Source organism: Notamacropus eugenii, chromosome 2 (genome assembly GCF_028372415.1).
Source record: "Notamacropus eugenii isolate mMacEug1 chromosome 2, mMacEug1.pri_v2, whole genome shotgun sequence".
In the NCBI taxonomy this organism is placed as follows: Eukaryota; Metazoa; Chordata; class Mammalia; order Diprotodontia; family Macropodidae; genus Notamacropus; species Notamacropus eugenii.
In genome coordinates this window covers 132553143-132561762 of record NC_092873.1, presented here as the reverse complement: position 1 = coordinate 132561762, position 8620 = coordinate 132553143, and the positions used below count along the sequence as shown (strand labels likewise).

The 8620-nt window shown below is 42.7% G+C and overlaps 1 pseudogene; it reads right to left on the bottom strand.

The window, feature by feature from the left end:
- Positions 1-204: 204 nt before the first annotated feature.
- Positions 205-3729, bottom strand: LOC140526380 (WASP homolog-associated protein with actin, membranes and microtubules pseudogene; annotated as a pseudogene).
- Positions 3730-8620: the final 4891 nt, after the last annotated feature.

The following is an 8620-nucleotide window of genomic DNA, read 5'->3' as shown; positions in this document are numbered from 1 at the left end:
GCACCACATTTTCTCCCCCAAAACAAACAGGCACTTGTCAACATTCCATTTTAAATTACTTACACTTAACCAAATGTTACTATATTAAACACCAAAAATATATGAAATCCAACTTTTTCATATAAAATGTCTTTAAATAGTAAACTTTTTCAACACAGTAAAAAACTGTGTGAGCCAAATTCTACCTATCACTAGGACATCCATCCCCCACAGACAAAAATAAGGTGTTTAATGGGGTAGCCAGGATGCATTTCCTCATTTTATAATAATGTTTAGATACCAGGAAAGGGGAACATGATTTCCAAGACCAGCCATTTCCTGAGAGGAAATGTTTCCCACCCACATAAACTACATGATTTAAAATTGTCCCCCCAATAAAATTGTACATGCCAAATAAAGGCTCAGTTAAAATCCTGTTGAATCTTAAACCTCATATTCTTCCAGTTTTACACTGGAAATGTTAAAGAATGAATAGCCAGATATTTCAAAATTATATCAGTTATGGTATTGTAAGCTTTTCATTCCCCATAAATGTAACACTGAGGTACTGAAAACAGTTCTGTGCACAGATATGCTAGAGAATATAAAATAAATTATCTTTATATTTAAAATGTTTCCCCAAGTGCCATCAAATTGCTCTGGTTACTTATAATAAATTACTCAGTTTTAACAAATTAAAATGTTGATAAACACAATCATTTCAATTTTGTAGCTGCACTATTTCTGAACTATAACAAAAACTGTCCAATACCTCCAAAAAAACTCCTCTTCCCTCACCAGTAAGGTAAAATGGTAATGTTTACTTTTCTGATGTGAAATGCCCTCCAGAATCAGTGTAATACACCACATGTGGCTTAATGGATAAATACTAGTCTCTTGTGCCAACAATGTCTGCCAGTTTCTTTAAACTTAATTCTCCTCCTCTCTCCTGTCATTTTTAAAGTGCACACAGTTAGATTGGGGGAGGGGAGGAACACCTTGTTTGTTTCATCATTCAAAGTATTTGAGAAAAGTTTATACTTTTCAAATTTATTTTGTGGTAAAATATACCAGATACGTATCCTGAATGTGTGTGTGTGTGTGTGTGTGTGTTTTTTCTTTTTCTCGGGGCTGTTCAGAAACTTCACCCATGAAATGTAATCTAATGGTTCTTTGGTTGATCTGTGAATGAAAAGATTAAAAAATCATGCATACTCTATTTCAATAAGAATGAAAATAATGAAAACCCTTGCAATGTGGTTCTCGTGCATAATTATGGAAGCTGTCCTTCCCTGAGTACATAAAGCTTTTCAGAAGTCCCCATGTGCCTATACTGCTTTATCCTGAGAACTCGTTCGTTATTCCAGCAAACCTCCGGCCTCAACAAATGAGGTTAACTGTCCCATTCTGTGTTATTCTGCTCTCCACTGTCATCCTCCTCAGAGTCTGCAGACACTCTCTTAATTCTCTGGAGAGCTGCCTTGATGCTTCTCTCCAGCTCATTGGGTAACTCTTTGTTGACGTTTGTGATGGGCTCTTGATGAACCTTCTTCAATTTAACCCCTTGCTTTATAGCAGCCAGAATGCTATCTCGGACTGATGTTCCTGGAGTGGGCCTGTCTCCTTTGTGGTGAAGCATTTCACCATGCTTTAAAGAAGCCAAAACCTTATCCATAGTTCTTGTACAGAGGTTGAAAGAACTTTTAGAGGGATCATATAATCTTCCAGCAGTTGATTCACAGACCAAGGGAAGTGGCTGACCATCATCCTTCAGAGGTGTTATCAAGTGTGCAGGCAGAGATGAAAGTGGTGAGGAAGGAAGAGGTGGTGGCAGAGGTGGTGGGAGAGGTGGTGGGGGAGGAGGAGGCGGTGGTGCTGGTGGTGACATTAGTTCTTTGCTGGGTTCTGGATGTGGTGGGTCTCTAGATGGAACCAAAATCTGAATAGGGATATTTCCAGGACCATTTTTACATTTAGATGTTTTCAAACCTCCAACTTTGGATGAAGGAGTGTTTCTTGTTTGCTCAGAAGATAAATGGACTATTGATAGCCATTGAGAAGCTGGTGATGAGATTTTCTGGGAAATATCTTTAGGCAATTTTGGACTAACTGGTTTTGAAGAAGATGTTTTAAGCACAAACTGAAGTGGACGTTTCTCTTTAAACGATTTTAGGCGTTGAAGTGTTTTCTGTCGTTCTTGGCTTATCCATTCTTGTTTTTCCTTTTCTTCTTTTCTCTTGTTTCTTTTCATCTGAACACGATGATGCTGATGAAACTGCTTCACGTTCTCCTGTGCCTGCTGTAGTTTGTGATGATGACTTTCCTTGCACTGATCTTTCTTATTCCTCAAATAGGCTCTCCTTGCACAGATGGTCCCTCGCTTGGATTCGAGCTGCTGGGATTGTCGCTTGAGTGTCTTCATTTCTGAAATCTGGGAATCCTGTTGTCCCGCTAGACGATCAACAACTTTAAGTTCCTCAGGACTTTCACATGTATCATAATAAACAACTTCATCCTGTTTTTCTTTTATGAGTCGTCTTACAGTGTCTAGCTCTGTAATAAGCAGTATCTCTTCAAACTTCAATATCTCAAGCTGAACTTCATACAACTCAAGTTGAACTTCATAATACTGCATTTCTAGTTCATCTACCACATCAATGTTTTTCTCTGTTTCAGAAAGACCTTCTACCTTCTTTTTAATTTCAACTCTTTTTCGATTCAAGCATAGTTCTTTTGCTCTCCTGTGTTGTAGAGTCTCTCTTGCTAACATCTACTTCAGTTTTTCAAGTCTGGGAGCAGCTAAGGCCCAGGTGGCTTGGCCAAATCCTTCCTCATCCTGCTCCATCTGTTTCTGCATTATAGCCAGTGCATTTCCTGTTTCCTTAAAATACTTCATAGTGATGTCCTCAATAGATGTCACAGCTTCTTCAGCCTGTCTGGTCCATTCTTTGGCCACTTTCTGAAATGCCTCTATTCTTTTAGGGCCCAATTCGTCAAACTCCAACGACATTGAAATTTCTAGCTTGTACAATGTTGCAAGCTCTCGCATATCTCTGAATGGTTGCAGCAAATATTGGTAGAAGTTTGTTGCCACAGTAACTAATTCCTGGTAAGCTTCATCTTCTTCTTCATAAATTTTCATTAACTCTATCATCTTGTCAGCATTTTTATGCCTGTGAATAATCCGCAGGAGCCACTCCTTGGCCCGGCCCACGTGCCCCTGCAGGCTCTTCTTCCGGAAGTCGAGTCCAGCAGCATCCTGGCTCCGCACCTGTCAGCCGCGGCACCCAGGTAGAGCTCCAGCTGGCGGCAGCGCTCCTGCAGGACCTCCTTGTCGTGCACCGGCCCGGCCGGGAAGAGGAGCGCCCATAGGCCCGGGCCGAGCTCGGGGGGCAGCGCGGGGAAGCAGGCCTCCAGCTGCGGGCTCACGGCGGTCAGCTGACGGTGCACGCCCTGCAGCTCGGCCACGGAGAAGAGGCCGGCCCAGCCGAGCGGTCCATACGCCTCCGCCTCGGCCTCCTCCGCCTCGCCCGGGGCGCCGCTGCACCCCGGGGCCGGGCCGAGGCCCTTGCGGTGCCGCCGCTGCCGCAGCCGCTGCTGCAGGGACCGGTTGTGACAGGTCACGGCGAACTTGGCCTCGGGCTCGTTCCAGGCCACCATGAAGAGCAGATTAGGCCGCTCGGGCTCCGAGAACAAGTTCTCCCTGACGCCCACCCAGCCCTCCAGGCTGTCGAGCCGCTCTTCCGCCATGGCCCGGCCCTTTCTGTGAAGGGCCACGATGGGCGCTCCCCTCACGCGCCGAAGGGCTCGCAGCTAGAGGACCGTACGAGCGCGGGGCCGCTCCGCCTCCTCGCGGCCCGCGGAGTCCTGGGCTTCTCTTCTGCTCGCGATCTCCCGGAGGTGCACCGAACCGGGGACATTTTGTAACGGGGCGAGAGGTCCCTACGCCGAATCACCCTCCACCGCCGCCCCTCCCATGAGCCCTATATATGGATTTTGATAAAGTTCTTTAATCATCTATTTGAGCATTTCTAATATATGGATAGTAGTATTTACATTATCTACCTCGTACTGATTTTGTAATGATTAAATATAATCCCTAAAACATTCTGTAAACAGGTTTTATAAAAAAGACAACTTTATGTTATCAAAAAATATATAACTATGCCCCATTTGACAATTAGGTGGTATAGTGAATAGACTAGCTTACCTGAAGTCAACAAGACCTAAGTTAGATCCAGTCTAAGATGCTAGCTAGCTGGGTGATCCTGGGGAAATCACTTAACCCTCTTTGCTTCAGTTTACTCATCTGTAAAATGAACTGGAGAAGGAAATGGCAAACCACTCCTGTATATTTGTTAAGAAAACCCCAAATGGTGTCGCAGAGAGCCAGGCAAGACTGAAAAGACTAAATAACAACTAAAATTGGCAACTGCAAGTGTTTTTCATGTTGGGTACATCCATGAGACCATATAGTCAAAAAGAGAGAGAGAGAAAGAGAGAGAGCGAGAGAGAGAGAGAGAGAGAGAGAGAGCACTAAAGTGACAGAGGGGATGTGACAATACTCTGATGGCTACTTGAAAAGGAACTGAAGTTCTCATGACCAAGATACAAAAGGTCAGGATGGTGGTAGCAGATTGTCTTTGATCGGGTGTTTATTTGAGTCTTCTCCATCTGTTCTCTGAGTAATGAAAGAGGTACAGTGTGATGCAGTCTGAGGTCTCTGTCAATGATAGGATATCAAACAAATAAATCCTGGTTATAAGGACATTATTAAATATTAAGTACACTACTTAACTAAGAACACTATATGCAATGAGGATTAAGTAAGACACTGTTCCAGAGTTTTCTGAATCCTATATCCAATGTCATTACCAGACATAATCAGTTGAACATGATTTGTGAAGTGTGCTATATTTCCTGTGCTTCGTTAGCCTATTACAGAAGGAGTGAGCGCTAGCAAATGAAACAATGGAACTATACCTTTCCTGAATCTCTTGTATTCAGAAAATGACTATCTACTATATAGGTATGCTGCGCTTAAAAGAGGTTATAATTAGTTATCCATGCAGTGTATATTATAATATGATTAATTTTATTACTTCTATTATTTCAGTGAAAAAATTAGAAGATTGTTGTTACCTGTTTGCATAGGGGTACTGACTTTATTATTCCAGCTACATGACTAAGTATCAGTGAAGTATAGCATTTGAGGAAGACAAGGTAAGAGACCTCATTTTTATTCTCTTTGGGAAAATCTTCACTAACTATACCTTTTAAACTAATTAGAAATATTGGTCAAATAGTGAGAAGTGGATTTAGAAGTTGAAAATCATCCACTCTTTGAGAATGATAGTGAGATTGAACATTCTCCCCTCATTAAAGTAGAGTGTATATAATCACCAAGGTCAGCATTTGATTTTCAAAAAACTGATCCTTTTTGGTGAATAGAATTAGGTTATCACCTAGCAAATCAACATGTTGGTTAAATTTAGATGAAAGGGATTCTAATAATTTCAAAGAGCTAGATTTTCAGAATAATTCTAATTCCATCTGCAACTTTACATAAAATCCATAATCTCATTTATTTTATAGTTTATTCTTGACATTAGGAGGTTGACAGAAGAAGTCTGTGACACTAGTGAAGGGGCTACACCAGAGCACAGGGAACAGAAGAATTAGCAGTAGATGTTGAAGGAGACTCTAGGAGTACTTTTCAGAGTTTTTAGCTCAGAGACAGTGAGAGGATCAGACAGTCAGAAAAAAATATTATAGGGGATTTGTTGCTGATACTAGGAGTAGATTTTGGTGACTGGCAAATTTGTTGCCAATATAAAGTACTAGGTCACAGCTCCAGGGTACAGAGGAAAATTTGTACTTGGTCACAGGAGAGTGGGGGCCCTGGATACAGTTCCAGGTCAGAGAGGAGTGCTAGAAGTTGAGGCTCCATAGAAATAAGGGCTCTTCCTGGGTAAAAAAAAAAGAGTACAGAGAAGGATAGCTGAGATCACAGTTCTAGTCAGATCATATCACCTTTGAAGAATGAAAAAATTGCAGAACCCAGAAATACCTCTGAAAATATCAGTCCCAGAAGTTTGAGACAGTGTCTCTCCAGGTGAACAGAGCCTTACGTTAACATAAAATTTAAAATCAAGAAATAGACTAGAAAAAAATTAAGAAAACAATAAAAATAACTTGACCATAAATTACTATAGTGGTAGGGAAGACTAAAGCCCAAACTCAGAAGAAGATAACTTGAAACCAGCTATTAAAAAAAAGGTTCCAAAAATGTTAATTGGACACAAGTCCAAGAAGAATTGCTGGAATTACTAGAAGAGTGAAAAAAATAAGAGGTGAAGAAGAAAAAGTGAGAAAAGAAATGAGAGGGATAGCAGAAAACTGTGAAAAGAAAGTTATCAACTTGATAAAAGAAGCAAAAGAAGTTGAAGAAAATAATGACTTAAAGAACAGAATTGGCCTAATGTTTAAAGAGGCACAAAATTCCCTTAAGAATAGAACTCCTTGGGGGCGGAGCCAAGATGGTGGAGTAGAAAGACGCACATACACATAGCTCCGAACCCACAACCCACAGAACGGCTAGAGGGGAGTAACTCACGGCGAATTCTGCACCCAGAGGCCACAGAATATTGGAGCGAGGGAGATTTCTGTTCCGGAGAGACCTGCAAACCTCTCGCGGGGGGTCCTTCACGCTGTGGACTGGGCACCGGGACTGGGAGCTGAGTGCAGCCCTGCAGCAGCCACGACACCATGAGGAAAAGATTCGAGCAGGCTACAGAGATGGGATCTCCAGCGGCCACGTGGGTCCCTCCACCCACAGAGGGACCTGCAAACCTCTCGCAAAAGGTCCATCGCGCTGCAGACGCGGAGCCCAGCCCAGCCCAGACCTGCGGCAGCCGCGGCTCCGAGAGGTACAGATCCGAGCAGGCTTCAGGGACGGGATATCCAGCGGTGGCACAAGCCGCCCCACCCACAGGTGACAAGGGTCGGTGACAGAGTCACTTTGGCGGGTCGAGAGGGGAGTGGGGTGCCCCCATGGCTTGGGCCCCCCCGGGAGATAGAAGCTGAGAGGCGGCTGCAGACAGGGGCTCCCCAAGTGAGCGGGAGCCTGGATCCATTGTGGAAGGTCTGTGCATAAACACCCCGAGGGAACGGTGCCTGAGAGGCGGCCCTGCCCCGACCTGACCATCTGAACTTAATTCTCACACTGAATAGCAGCCCTGCCCCCGCCAAAAGCCCTAAGGCTGGAAGCAGCATTTGAATCTCAGACCACAAACTTTGGCTGGGAGGATCAGGAGGTGAGGTGGGTGTGAGGAGAATATTCAGAGGTCAAGTCACTGGCTGGGGAGAATGCCCAGAAAAGGGAAAAGAAATAAAACTATTGAAGGGTACTTTCTCGGAGAAAAGACACTTCCTTCCTTCCTTTCTGATGAGGAAGAACAATGCTTACCATCAGGCAAAGACACAGAAATCAAGGATTCTGTGCCCCAGCCCACCCAATGGGCTCAGGCCATGGAAGAGCTCAAAAAGAATTTGGAAAATCAAGTTAGAGAGGTGGAGGAAAAACTGGGAAGAGAAATGAGAGGGATGAAAGAAAAGCATGAAAAGCAGATCAGCTCCCTGCTAAAGGAGAACCAAAAAAATGGTGAAGAAATTAACACCTTGAAAACTAGCCTAACTCAATTGGCAAAAGAGGTTCAAAAAGCCAATGAGGAGAAGAATGCTTTCAAAAGCAGAATTAGCCAAATGGAAAAGGAGATTCAAAAGCTCACTGAAGAAAATAGATCTTTCAAAACTGGAATGGTACAGATGGACGCTAAGGACTTTATGAGAAAGACAGATATCACAGAACATAGAGAGAAGATTCAAAAAATGGAAGATAGTGTGAAATATCTTATTGGAAAAGCAACTGACCTGGAAAATAGAATCAGGAGAGACAATGTAAAAATTCTGGGACTACCTGAAAACCATGATCAAAAGAAGAGCCTAGACATCATCTTCCATGAAATTATCAAGGAAAACTGCCCTGAGATTCTAGAACCAGAGGGCAAAATAAATATTCAAGGAATCCGCAGAACACCGCATGAAAGAGATCCAAAAAGAGAAACTCCTAGGAACATTGTGGCCAAATTCCAGAATTCCCAGGTGAAAGAGAAAATATTGCAAGCAGCTAGAAAGAAACAATTCAAGTATTGTGAAAATACATTCAGGATAACACAAGATCTAGCACCCTCTACATTAAGGGATCAAAGGGAATGGAATAGGATATTCCAGAAGTCAAAGGAACTAGGACTAAAACCAAGAATCACCTACCCAGCAAAACTGAGTATAATACTTAAGTAGAAAAAATGGTCTTTCAATGAAATAGAGGATTTCAAATTTTCTTGATGAAAAGACCAGAGCTGGAAAGAAAATTTGACTTTCTAACACAGGAATGAAGAGAACCATGAAAAGGTGAACAGCAAAGAGAAGTCATAAGGGACTTACTAAAGTTGAACTGTTTACATTCCTACATGGAAAGACAATATTTGTAACTCTTCAAACATTTCAGTATCTGGGTACTGGGTGGGAGTACACACACACATGCACACACACACACATACATAGAGACAGAGTGCACAGA